This window comes from Gallus gallus, chromosome 1, assembly GCF_016699485.2.
Source record: "Gallus gallus isolate bGalGal1 chromosome 1, bGalGal1.mat.broiler.GRCg7b, whole genome shotgun sequence".
NCBI lineage: Eukaryota > Metazoa > Chordata > Aves > Galliformes > Phasianidae > Gallus > Gallus gallus.
The window spans coordinates 123,783,782-123,798,587 of NC_052532.1; the positions used below are offsets into that span (position 1 = coordinate 123,783,782).

At 40.0% G+C, this 14,806-nt stretch overlaps 1 protein-coding gene across 2 annotated transcripts in view; it reads right to left on the bottom strand.

Annotated features, from left to right (window-relative positions):
• The window catches only part of FRMPD4 (FERM and PDZ domain containing 4), a 304,246-nt gene that overhangs the window by 92,007 nt on the left and 197,433 nt on the right, over nucleotides 1-14,806 (bottom strand). The gene's annotated exons all lie outside the window — the stretch shown is intronic.

The following is a 14,806-nucleotide window of genomic DNA, read 5'->3' on the forward strand; positions in this document are numbered from 1 at the left end:
TGATAAATCATATATGGAAAGTGAATGAAGCTTTCCATACATCCTCCTTTGAAGCTTTTGGATGGATGAAGCTTTTACAGCACTTTGCTTTGCAACTCATGATGCTACAAATGATTTGGTTACTTTCACATACAAAATGTGTAAAAAGCCACATCCTTGCTCACCACAATAAAACAGTTGAGGGCAGGCACTCATATTTTGGATTTCCTCTTTAATTTAATCAAGAGGCAACCAGAAAGCATATCTTCCTTTAATGACAAGGGTTAATCACTGGAAAAGTCCTGCCAATTTGCTCATGTTTATCAAAATTATGGAATGACTAATTATGAGATGAAATAAGGAGCCAACAAGTGCCTGTGTACCTCAGAGTCTGAAGTCTTTTAAGTAACTTTTATGGAATAATTCATTATGACAGTAAGGTGCCTCAGAAGACACAATGGAACATAAATCAAACTTGAGAACAAACCCATTCATTCTCTCTCTGCCGTTCAAATGACAAATCTCTCATTTAATTGTACCTGTCCCTGTCAGCACTATTGTTCTTTCCTGAATAAGCCTGCCACTGACAGACGTGTCTGTAGATGCCCACAGTGGCTGTGGGTTACTATGCAATTTTTAACCAGTATAAAGCTTCAACCAGCTTCATAATAATGTTACACATCATACATTTTGTAAGCTTCAGTGACACAATAGTGCACCTTTTCAAGTCTACACAGCATGTGTATAAAGAATCCTTTATCATGCTTTGGAGGGAAATGACTGTTACACATGTTCTGTAGGAAACAGAAACTCTCCTTTGACAAAAAAAAACTTTAGCCAGTGGGATTACCAACAAAAATGATTATTCATATAGAGTGAAAATTGAAGACAGAGTTCTACTAAGATAGACAAACACTTACTCATCTTTCATTCCCCAGGTATTTCTCAACAGATAACCAGTCTTGCTCTGGAAATGGGGCTAAAAGCCTCCTAATACTCACTAGCTCCCTGCTATATATTTCCAGATAATATGCAAGCAGTATTAGCCTGAGAACATTTCTGTCACTATGGCAATGCTAATAAATTAATTATGCCAGAGGCTGTTCTCTGGCACCGAGAGCAAGCGGCACAGAACAGCCTATGCCAACATTATTACTGCTCTGTATTTCTCACAGTAGTTACTCTCAGCCTCCACAGCAGAAGGTGTCATAGCCAAAAAGCCTTGTGGGGAAAGACCACAGCTCATACAAATCTCAACCCATAGCCAGGAGTTATTTGGGAAACTATTAAATGGCACATGTGAAAGTATGAAGATTGTAACAATTTAGCTGTATGGCCCCATTAAATTCTAGTCTCTGGAAACATCATGTGATACTACTTAATTTACAGCAGCTTTTAACTCAGTGGTGTCTAAAACAATAGGACATTGTTGAGAAAGACTGTAGCATTTTTAGTGCAAATTAACTGATAATAGTAATAAAAGCTTTTATAATAGAAGTAAAAGCTTTGGAGTTTTAAGTCTATCATCATCCTGTGTCTCATTCTGCACAGAACACTAGTAGAACTATCATGTGTGGAAAGATCTATAACATGGTCCATTAAGTACATCCAGCAACAGTGAACCAATTTCTGGTCAAAATGCAGACAATTTCTTTAAACACAGCTTCTGCACGGGAAGTCTCAAGCACTGTTGAAGGATGAGAAGGTGCATCAGGAAATCTACAGAATCACAGAGAGTCTGAGGCTGGTGGGAGTCTCTTGAGATCATCTAGTTCAATCACCTGCTCAAACAGGGTCACCTACAGCACGTTGTCCAGGACTGTGTCCATCTGAGTACCTCCAAGGATGAAGACCTGAAAACCTCTCTAGGAAATCTGTTCCAGTATTTAATCATCCTCACAGTGTTTTCTTTTGTTCCTAGGATACTCTTTATATTTCAGTTTGTGTTCATTGCCTCATCTCCTGCCTGAGAACCTCCTCTTCTCTCCCTCCCATAATGTATGATCAGGTACATTAGTAAGATCCCTGTGAGCTTTCTCTTCTCCAGGATGAATAGCCTCTCCCCATATGACAGTAAGCCCACGTCTTTCTTGTATTGGGGAGCCCAGCACTGGACATGGTCTCACCAGAGCTAAGCAGAGAGAGAGGATCACTTCCTTCAGCCAGCTGGCAATACTCTGTATTACAGCCCACTGAGCTTCTGGGCTCCTTTTCAATGAGGCTTTTTGCCTTTCCAGGCTCATGGTTAGTTTGGTACCCACCAGGACCCTCAGGCTTTCCATCTTGACTTTGTGCCACTGACGCAACCGTCTGGGCTCAGCCATTCCGTCATTTTTCCATCTGCCACACTTACTTAATCCTTACTCCATGTCTAAGAGAACATTACTGGGAGAAAGTGTGAAAAGCCTCACAAAAGTCAAAGTGAAAAACATCTGCTTTTCTCCCTTCATCCATCAAGCCAGCCACACCATTGTAGAAGGCTATCAGGTTGTTTGATTTGCTCTCCTTAAACCTCTAATGACTATTCTGGATCACCTTCTTGTCCTTTATGTGTGTAGAAACAATTTCCAAGATTAGTTACTCCACCACTCAATCCCAGGGATTGAGGTGAGGCTGACTGACACAATATATTCCTCCTTGCCATTCTGGAAAACAGGAATGACGTTCATTTTTCTCCCACTACCAGAAAACTTCTCCAGTTTCCATGGCCTTTCAAAGATAATTGAGAGACTTCATAATGAAATCAGTGAGTTTCTTCAGCACTTGCGGTTGCAACCTATCAGGCCCCATGGACTTGTTTACATCCAGTTCGTTTAAATGTTCCTCTAAAGTCAAGTCTTTGATATTCAATACTTTCCCTCTGGTCTCAGTGGCCTAGGACCAAAAAGGCTGAGGTCACAAAGGCATTGAGTACCTTGGCCTTTTTTGTGTTCTCTGCTGGCAGAGGGCCAATACGGCCCACCATTTAGCAGTGAGCTAATTTTCTCCCTAGTCTTTCTTTTGCTGCTGACATATCTGTAAAATCTTTTCTAGACACCTTTTGCATCACTCGCCAGATTCAATTCCAGGTGGGCTTTGGCTTTCCTCATCTCATCCCTGCATGCTCCAACAGCGTCTATATTCCCCCTGGTCACCAGACCTGCTTCTACCTCCTGCATATTTCCTTTTTGTTTCCTCTGAGTTTAGTCAGGAGCTCATTCTTCACATACAGGATCCCTGCTGCCTTCACTTGATTTCCTGCTTGCTAAAATGGATCATAAGAAAGCCTGAGAAAAGTGATCCTTGAAGATCAATCGTCTCTCTTGGACTCCTTTCCAGGGCCATATCCCATGTAATTCTTCCAAGTAGATCCCTACATAAAGCAAAGCCACCTTTCCTGAAGTTCAAGACTGTAACCCTGTTTTTAGCTCTTCTCCCTTCTCTCAGGCTCCTGAACTCCACCATCTCATGGTCTTTGCAGCCAAAACTGATCCTGACCTTCGTATTCTAGCCCTATCTTTCTTTGTAAATAGGAGATTCAGCAAAGCAGCTCCTGTCATTGGCTCACTTCTCACCTGTATCACAAAGTTGTTGCTAATGCACACCAGAAGGTACGAGTGGTTCAAATCACTCAAGAGGATCAGGGACTGTGAATGTGTGATGTCTAAAGAAGGCCTCATCTACTTTTTCCTGATCAGGTGGCTACAGTGAACACTTACTACAGAATTGACTATGTTGGTCTACCTGCCAGTCCTGAACCACAGACTCACAGTGGGCTCACCATGCATCTCCACAGCATAACTCTTTGCTTCGCAACTTCAATCTCACATTCACGACAACTCCCCTTCCTCAACTTTCCAACCTGTCCTCCCAATAGTCCGTATCCATCCACTGCAGTACTCCAATTGCATGAGTTATACCAACATGTCCCTGTGACCCCTGTGAGGTTCTAGCAACTGCACGGAGATACAGACACATTCCTCCTGTTTGTTTCCCATGCCATGGGATTTAGCGTAGATGCAGTTCAGAGAGGTACCTAAGCATGGAGATTCCCCAGAAATGAAAGCTTTCAATGTAAGGGTTGTCCTGGTGGCACTTCTTTTTGTACATGTCTATACTTCAAATGTTTTATTCAGCCTTGTATAGGTGAATGCTGTGCCTCTTCTGTTACCATCACCCTGGGCCTTTGGCATGCCTACCACATTCCCCCTCCACTGCTGAGACATGCTGTCCTCTCCCACCTTTCTCTATTTTAAAGTCTTTCTTATCAGGTTAGACAAACAGTTTTTATTCTGTCTAACTGTCTTAATGCCTCCCTAAGCATCTACTACTATTCACTGTCCAATGTTAGACACAAGAATAGGAGCTGGATGGACTTTGGTCTGAGCCAGCAAAGTTTTACTTATAGTATTAATTAGACACATGGATGAGTATTATGAAGAAGTAATTTTTTCCCATGCAACACCAGAAACTTATATTGCAAAAATATTTCTCATACCAACTTTTAAAATACCTAATTTATAATTCACAGTGACAACTTTTTCCTCTGTCTTTACTATGCATAAACTACACTGGGACAAAGACTTTTCTCTACTGTTCTGTTAAAATTCCTTTGAGTAACCTATAAAGAAAAGAGATTTCATGCTTCTGCTTGCAGGTGTTGGATAATAAAAGTAATGAGGTTTAAGAAAACAACAAACTTGTTATTTCTGAATACGGCCTTAACACAAATGAAAAGCACTATAGTATCTAATAACATTTCCATCTATAACCTTAGATACATATTCTGTAAGTATCTTGCATGATTCTGTACATGCCACATTAACCCAGTCTGAAGTACTTTTATAAAACAAACAGTACAGAACAAACAACATAACACAGATTAAATACCAGATAGTGTATGAGCAAAGTGCTGCCGCTGTCTGTAGGCCAAACAGCGTTCAGGTAAGTTAACTTTATAGTTAACTGCCTCAGAAAAGGCCATGCTTTCTGTATACATGAACATAAATGAGATTCAAGATATATGACTTCATTTCTCAAATGCTATATCACCCAAAGAGACATATGATGCTGGTAACAAAACTTAATAGAACACATAAGCACTTTAGTCGTTAATTATATATGCAGATACAGAACAATGAGAAATAATAACTACTATAATTACTACTCATTTTAACTCAATTAAAATATGCTTGACCACAGGTCAAGATTTTTCATCTATCCAGGGATGAATAGAAAAAACACCAAATAATTCAAACAATTCACACTTTTAGCAGATACGAACCTCCCTCTTTTGAGGTGTTACAGCAAGTCCAGATTTAATTGCTAATTATAAAATAAAAAAAAACAAGAAACCTTTTCAAATGCAGAAAATGAAGAAATAGTAACACAATATGAAGCACAATACACAAGTGTACAAACCATAATGCCACACAGCATTCAGAAGAGCACAGCTGTGCTGTAACACATAATTTCAAGCAGAAAGATGTATAATAGCCCAGGAAACAGGGCTGTCACTTCTGAGTCCTGAGCTGTCTAACCTTAACAGGCTGAAGACATTTAAATGGTAGGAATCCTATTTTCATTCATTGTGAACCTGGAGCAAGAAGTTTGCCATATCCATTACCCGAATGAGTTAACTGAATGATAATGCTTTTGTGGTTTGGTAAGAACACAAAAATAACTTTTGCCAGCATCATGCCCACGTACTGCAGGAAATCCAATGGTCACAGCACAACCAGATCCATTCGCATTGGAATACTCAAAAAACACTTTGACTAGGGTTGCTTTTCCACATTACAGCTTTTAGCAGCAGCCTTTGTGGCGGGAAGTCTGGTTCAGAAGATCAAAACAAAAGAAGCTATAAAAATCCTCAACGGCTTCTATCCCTACAGGCAGCCTCAGAAATCACATGCAAGGAAACCAATTTTCCCCATGTGTTAGGCTTCCTCCTCCCACTCAAACCCCCAGTCTTCAAACTTTTAACTTAAGACTTCAGCAGGTAACAAGAGAGGCAATTCATTTGACAAGATAAAAATAATCAAGACTGAACTAGGCACCAGGGCTTACTTTTTTAAGAGAACATCAAGTTATAGGGCATGATTAACTTCACTTTCAGATAATGAAGTAGACCAACAACCTAAAAAGCCTATTTTGCTCAAGCAAATGCAATCTAAAATAATTAGCCTGGGCTTAGACATTTACAGCTATGTGGGATGAGACCCCCTCCCTCAGGCTGACAAAACTTTACTGTGAACATTTTGAAACACTCCATAAAATTTGAGTCAACTACTGCAGGACTTCAGGAGGTCGCCCACAATGGGCATTGTTTAATCATTTCAGACCCCTCTGCTGCCTTCACTTGAAGAAGTAGTTGCTGTTCCACTTCATTACATGGAAAAATAATTATTACACCTCCAAAAAGAACTTTCAAAGAAACACGTTGAAGACTAAGTGCTTATTCTGTAGCAAACAAGAGTTCTCTAGAGGTCAGAATGGATCCTCCTGCATTTACACATTCACTACAAGCGTGCCGCACTGATTTGTCTTGATTTACGTGTCCATAAAAAGTGATGCAGCTGCTCTCTGCCTCCTAATTATCCCCACTAGAGAACAGAAGAAGAGGACAACTGTGATGCAATCCTTCAGTTCCCTCATAAAAACAAAATCCTGGAGAACGATGACCCAGTTAGGTCACAGCTAGAGCACTGCAGTGTGGGCAGCAGCTGGTGAGAGGGCAGCCTGCCAGGATGTACTCTTCCAGCGTGAGGAGCACAAGACCCTCTGGAATCTCCTGATCCAGGGAAACACTTCCGAACTTGCTGCAAAAGACCTTTATTTGCTGTGGGCTTTGGGACAGATTTTCATCTTGAAAAAATGTTGTTCTAGGGATCAACAGGGGAGGAACTAAAACGTCAAGGTTACCAGAGGAAAAAGGTACCTCAGAATCAGATTGGATCCGTGCTTACCCAGGAGAAGCTACCTCAGGGTCTGGAAAAAAACAGCCTTCTCCTCAGCCTCCTAAGGTATAGGCACTAAGCAAGTTCCTGCAGCACCCAAGGAAGACCATTCAAGATAAGTCTGCATTGTAAAGTCCATTAGTTAAAAACACTACCCACAAGCAAGTTGAAGTCAGGCCAACTGACTACATAGTCTAGTCCTCCAGAAACTTTCTGATACCTGAAACCTGTCCATGCTGATTTAGCATGGAGTTCTGTGAAGCACAGTGCAGAGATGAGAGAGGAAAAAAATCACAACATGGAAGCCTTTCATTGACTTGAACTCAGATTTGTCTTGGAGAAACCAACTCCCAAGAACAAATTTCATTTTGGATCAGATATGCATTCACTCTGCCAGGCTCTCAGGTCAAAAATACACAGCTCTGTCATGGAGCAATGCTCCAAAACCCTGCACGTATACCCTTGGCTGAAACCTGCATGTGAACCAGTCTTTCCACTTCTCCCAGTCACAGTGAGCAAGTTTAAAAGCAGTCCACCTCCACAGCACCTGCCATCCATTTTCTCCATGTGCTTTGCCACTCTTATGGTACTGCTTGGCATTTACCACAGAGATCTCTTCAGACTCCATACTGCCTCACGATCTGTGGCACAGAAGCATCTGACTGGACCACAAACTGCCAACCTGGAACAGACCAGCAGCCATTTGAGGGAAAAGGTCAGGATCTGTTCACTTAAAATGATTTGAAGATCAATGTTTCCCAATGCTCATATGAGTCTCAATAATGAACACGGCCTGATACAAATTCTTTTTGATTTCTTCTGCTGATGAGATCATAACCATGAAATCCGTAGTCATTGAGATAAGGAGCAATACCATGCCCTGCATTCAGCTCCTGAGGAACGTACTCAATACTAATCTCTGCTTCACTGAACGTTTCATTCATGCTTACGCAGCATGAAACAGTACCATCATGACCGAGAATATCAAGTGCTGGGTGATCCTGCACAACAAACTGGAATGATGGGCTTATCTCACCAGGTGGAGGACAAAACAGGCAGACATGGAAGCATGAATCACTTTGAAAAAGAGATGCAGCTCCCTGTCTATAAGCAGTTTTGTGAATTTAGCTCCGAACGAGATATTTTCTGCAGAAGAAAGTGAATTTTGGAGAACTTTTTGTGCCAGTCAGGAAACAGCCAGGAAGAGAAGAAACGGTAAAACACATTATATTTTATTAGATCCAAAATAGCAACCAAGCTGAAAAGAAAAAATTATTCACTGAACATAGCTGCAAGTTCTCACAGAGACTGTTAACTGTAACAAAAATATGAGATTCACCCATGCAGAGAAGATGACTAGATCTCTAGAGAGAATTTCCATCAAAAGATAAGTCAGTCTTAAAATCGGAGTCCATCGTTAAGGACAACTATCTCCAACAACAAGGACTCAAGTACTGAAGTGTGAGAAGCCTGAAACATACCCAGTTTTCAGTCAGTGCTGCTGGGGTGCTGTGGAAAGCCTGGCTGCTGCATTGCAGAGCAAAGTACAAGCTTGATCTGCCCAGCTTTGCATCAGCCTAACCTTCATGCTGCTGTGGCAAGAACGTTACTGAAGCCCACGCTGCCTCACTGAAAACGGACTGTGATGCATCTAGCACAGCATTCAAAGCAGATATTGCTGCGACTGCAGTGCAGGCAAATGCATAGAGGCCACTATGTCAGGACAGAACCCGTCTTCCCATTTATTTATAAAGCACCTGACACAATACAGGCAGTAACTGCAGCTGCTTTCACACCAGTGCTGTTTTAGCTGGGAAAAAGGAGTTTGTTTTAGAGCCCTAGCCCTACCAGAGAACCTGGTGTGAAAAGCTGCCTGCTCAGCTTTGTATCGAATTTCCTAACAAAGATAGATAAAGACAGTTGAACTGACTCAAGTAGGTTTCCGTTCACCCTCAAATACCTGGGTTTGGGGTAGTTTCTGTTTTCCTCATGAGTAACAATTGAGACCTCAATCCAGCAAAATGAATCTGTAGCACACTTAGCTAAAAGTAGTATATTTAGGTCCCCGCAGTTAATTCAGCAAGCCTAATTAAGTAGATTAGGTGCTCAGTTATTTGCAGTTTGATTCCGCTGCAAAAGTAGAAGGACCTCCATTCACATTCACACACATCCAAGTGTGTTTGAGTGCAGAACTAAGCCCTAAAGCTACGGGCAGCCAGCTTATTCACAAAACCCCTAACCACAATTTGACTATTATCTCTGATTAAAAAGTAAAAATTTAAAGCCTCAGCGACAGCCATGGACAAACATCACCATATCAAACCCTTTCCCACATTTAAACTAAAGAAGTTTTTAAGGCTCAGTTGGCTGACAAAACAATGAAAACACAAAGAAGAAGATGTTTAAAAATTTCAGCTGTTATCCTGGTAGTCATTAAATACCGTAATAGTGCAAGTCATGAGAAAGGCAGTAAAATATAACAAGTCCTTCTGTATCAACTGTGTTGGTGTATATCAGTGCAACTCTGCTGACATTAATGAAACTAAGATGACTTACGGCAGAGAATCTGGCTCTTTGTTTGCTATGATGACTGATGCCTAAATTCAGAAACATAATTCATATAATTATAATTAAAGGTCTACAACAATATATAGCACAAATGTAGTCTATGCAATAGAGCTGCATTCGTCTTGCGGCCTCATATTGCCAATGGCACTCACATACATAATTAAAAAATGAATAACATCTCTGTGAATATTGCAACACAGTGTGAAATGAACACTCTAGAATTAAGTACTGACAGTTGTATTTCAGGACAACTAAACATTATTTTACAGGACACATTTTGATTTAGTTACCAAGAATTGCAACTTTTAATTCACCTGATCCCACTACTGAACTCAAATGTTTTCCTAATGTGGACTACATATCTGCTTATAACACTTGGCTGCATGTTTTGAGCATTCAAAAATGTAAAATATTAACATTCTAGACACTATCTGGGGAAGATCTACAAGCAAAAAGTGTATTACAAACACCAGACAGCATTCAAACTAACACTTAAGGAAAGACATCTTGCATAACTGGCAAGAATTGTTATGGGTCAAAACTGCAGCAAGAATTCTTATGGGTCAGAACTGGATCGTGACTCAATGCCACCATGTTACAGAAAAAAAATAATACAGATAACACTTGCTCCATTCTCCATCTTTCCACTCCCCAGATCTGTCAGATGAGTTCTTCTCCATTTTCTCCTTCTCCTCTCCCATTTCCTAATGAATTTCTTTTATTCAAGTAATTCACGTGTTCAGGCACTAATTTCCCTAGTTTAGCTACCAGTTCTCAAGCCTAGTGGTCATTCATTATTGGGATACCTCTTTCCAGCCATGTAATTTTCAGACACACTGCATGGACTCTCTTTTGGAGAATACAGTTTCCACATTGGACTTACTCAGCATGGCAATTTCTAAAATTTGCAGAAGGCAACATCAGAAATGACACCTCTATGGCTAAAAGGTTAAAGGCCGACCTTTCAAACATCTTTTTCAAAGAACGGGAAGTAAACTTTGTGAGGACCTTTGGCAAAACAACTTCTGTTTTTCCAGGAAATGGCTGACGTTCGTCAGAATATTGATCCGGTTTCAGAAAAGTGAAGGGAACAAAAATTTTCACGTCAATTAAAGTATAAAAACATTACAGACAGATAACTGAAGAGGGTCCTCAGGGGTGCAGCATTTAGAAGACCTTGCGAAGGGTATGAACCAAACAGAGCCTGGTAATTTCATTCCAGTTTTTGTGAGCCAGTTATGAACATTTTCAAAAATCTGTATTACTTGGAGTAGATAACCATGTACATTTGCTGAAGAGGAAAGAGAGCACATACAAATAAAGATAATATAGTTCCTGAAGTACTGTTAGAAAGGATTCAAGTGCAATAATAATGCCAAATCAGAATCCATACACTACTAGAAAAGGAGTTAAAAACCTTTCTTCTAACTTATGACATATTCGGCCATCATTCTTTTTCTGAGCATAATGGCTATTCAACAAATTTGGAATTGCCCCTTCTTGGAACTGCACAATAAACATGGTAACATAAGGGAATTTATGGAGGTTTTTCATTTTCTTTTTTTAAATGGGCAGATGGGGGTTCAACAAACCGGCCATGAAAAAGTACTGGCATGTCCAGAGAAACAGCTGGCTGTAACTAATAGTGTGAGAAGTGACAGAAGTTGCAGTGGACCATGAGGGCTGGTTGGACGGTGGTGGAAAGTGATGTGAGAGGTGACCATGTCAGAAGCACACTCTGAGGACCCTTTGATGGGACTGGATTCATCATACTATGGAAAGCTGAGATTACCTAGAGAACAGTGTAAGAAATACCAATTTGCGTACAGATACCACGAATGTGGAACTAACTTAGGAGAGAAATTAGGAGTGCATTGCTTAACTGGGAGGAAATGAGTGCAGAAAAGGAGATATGAAGGTAGATAAGGAAGTAAACTGGCAAAACGGAGAGAAGAGACTATCAAAAGGGACTGGTTGCATGGGGGCAAACTTCTGGCCACATCTGTCCAGACCGGCCATTCAGCTGAGCACCTATCTGTCCTATCTGCTGATTAAAATCTAACTGTTTGACTGTGTTTCTGTACACTGTAGATAAAGGCATGTGTGCAAGGCACACACACACACAGAGGTAGTAAGAAAGATCACCTTCACTTCACTCCAGACCAGTTGACAGGTAGAAGAACAGGTCTGTGATCCAGCTGCCTAAGAGACCACAAGTCTGCAGCCAGACACTGGAGATGCTGGGGGCTAAAAGTCTGCCAAGGGGAGACCAGTCTTGTTGTGGGCTATGTCAGTACAGAGCACATGTGTGTGCATGTACAGTGAAAAATGTGTTCAACCTCACTGCCAGGTGGATCTATGTATGGGGAATGGCAGTGGCCCAGAGCTATGAGACGAGGATGGGAAGAATTCCTCTACATTCAGAGTGCCACCTCAACTTGTTCTCTCTTAAAACATCTGCTGTTTACCAGTAGAATTTCAGTTGTGCTAATTTAATTGAAATAATCAAGTTTAAAATACATTGGATACGAGAGTTTGAGAACTTCAAGAGCACTGGTATTATTTGTATTAGAATAAGGACATCACAGAATCAGAGTTGTAGGGGTTGGAAGGGACCTCCAGAGATCATCAACTCCAACCCCCAAATACAGATGACATTTGCAAGGTTAGAAAAAAGTGCAGCATGTGAAATATGCTCCAGAATGTGATAATCAAGTGTTTTGTCAAGATCCAATATCACCACTTGTTTGACCTCATTTTGCCAGCAATTATTTTCTGAAATTTCTTGAACTGTGCTCTAAGTGAAGCTCTTAGTTGGACAGTTGTTACTGAGCTGCAATATGTCATGTTGTTGATGGTCCTACTCAAGGAAACTGTTGTATACAACTGCCATCAAAAACATGCTATTGATTTTTATGTAGTAAAAGTCGATCTAAGTAAATAAATAAATAACACACGGAAACTAACCAACCTACTACCACCACCCTCCCTCAGAAAAACCAAACAGATAACTAAAACTGTCTGAAAGTAACTTTTAGCATTCAATGAAAGAACTTGATTACTACAGAGGATGCATGAACTACAGAGACTTTGGCAACCTGCACTGTATACACGTTAAATTAATTCAAATTGTTGTTTCTTGAGTCTCTGAGGAGCTGTCAAACTAGCTCATTTCCAAAGTGCTAGCATTTGTATTATTGGCAGTAAAAATCTACTCACTCAAAAATGTCACAACTCTTACATCATTTGATATATTTACCATAGCTATGCAGAAGTTCACACCGGCAACTGAATTCCCTAAATGGTGCTTCGAAAACGATATCAGATACCAGCAATTACTTTTTTTTATGTAGGTGGGCAGAATAGAACAGCCAACATAACCTGATGAAATTAATAACTCATCCCTGTTCTTATTGGGCAACGGTATGAAACTCAAAACTGCCAACAAGAAATACTGCTGATACATTGAACTTGTCCTTACATTTGCAGCCCACTTCAGTACTTTTCAGTTTAATAAGATTGATGATAATGCGTGTTTCCCAAAAAAAGAAAAACATTTTGTTGATACTATGTAAAAACATTTAAGGAAAAGACATTTCCTATCCTTTCAATGAAAGCATTTTTTTAATAGCTACAATTCATCATTTTCTGACAGCATTTAGAAAATAGCATTCATACAGTAATCTAAAGGCCTAGTCAAATAGTATCTCCCTGAATATCATCCCATTTAAGTACTTTTATTACCCATACTTTCTGAAAACACTCATTTTTATTTCACTTTGTATGTGGTAATCTAAACTGCCCTGAGTGATCTGTCTAACAGAGATAATTATATGTTTCATTAATATCTGTAAAAGGTTCCAAGGGCATGCACAGGATTAAAGTCTGGTTTGTGAACATGTCGCTCACGTTTCACCCCCTACATGCTAAAGAAAGAAGTAAAGTGTCACTTGACTCAAACATAAAAGAGAAGGGAAGGGACCTGATTATCTATAATCCCTTGCTATTTTACAATGTATCATAACCTCCTTTAAATATCTACCAGCCATAAAGATATTTTGGGTTATTCAACCCAGGGCTGTGACTGCAAGGCTGGGAATGAACTCCACTGCTCTGACGTCCAAGGTCTTCTCAACATTTAAATTTACTTACCCTTTAGTTCTTTGCCACTAGTATTTTTTTGTTTTGTTTTGAACGGTTCTCATTTCTGCCTGGTGTTTATTCTCTCTTGATCTTAGTTTTGCTATATTAAACCAATCTATGTCTTCTAGACCCCTCTCACACATTGCTTTTTTCCTACCCTAATCATCTTAACTGCATTTTCTGTATTCGTTGCAATTTGAAACCTTTGCTCTGAAGCGTATCTAGCCACAATACTTTGCTATCTCTAACAGTGCGTTTACCACTGACACATCCAAACAACAAACATTTAGACATCTCTCAGCTGATCATTAAGTCAATAAATCAAGATTCCTCTCCTCTGCCATTCTGAACACATACATTAGAAAGATGCTGTTATAAGTTCTTATATGCATGTTCAAATTTTACTGCAGTAATACGTGTTCTCTACACAGAGGTCCCCATTTTTCCTTTGTTCATCCTTTATGACACTAAAGAACCACTTATAAGGTGTTACAACACTCTTGTAAGGAACAATTCAGGCGTACTTTGTGCAAATCTCACTTTTCTAGAAGGTTTCTATGTTGGTCAGTCCTTTTAACCTTGTCTTGCACGTTCACTTCTTTTTTGCACCGTCTTCACTTACGATGGTACAATTCACTGACGTGGTTATTCAGCTAATTATGCCTCTCTCCTCCAGTTTGAAGTTGCACGTGTATCACTGTAAGATTTGAGACTTTGTAAATCAAAAATTAAGAGTCATGATTAAAAATCTCTTCCTTAAAAATATAACACACCTTATGCAGTTCTTGTTGTCAGCAGGAGTCATTGTACAAATGGAGAACAGATTCACATTCGTTATACTCACACACAACTGCATGTCACCGTGCTGAAGATTGAGTCTGGAGAACTTCACCACTCCTTATTCTCCCTGCTTCTCCCTTTGAGGTTCACTTAGAATAATCCTTATTCTCACAAAGACCCAAGTTTGGCTTTCCAGTAAAAACAACAATTTGCAGTTAGAGTAAGCAGTAGTCTGTCTATAATGCAGCCATTAGGCAACCTGCACTCGCTGTCTTCCATAGGTATATCACAGTAACTGTAAGATAGTGAAGTCAGATGCCAGTAGCAGCTTAGCTGTAGTAGCAGAGAGATCAGCCCAAGCTGTAAAACCTGCTTGAAGAGCAAAATAAATTTTGAGA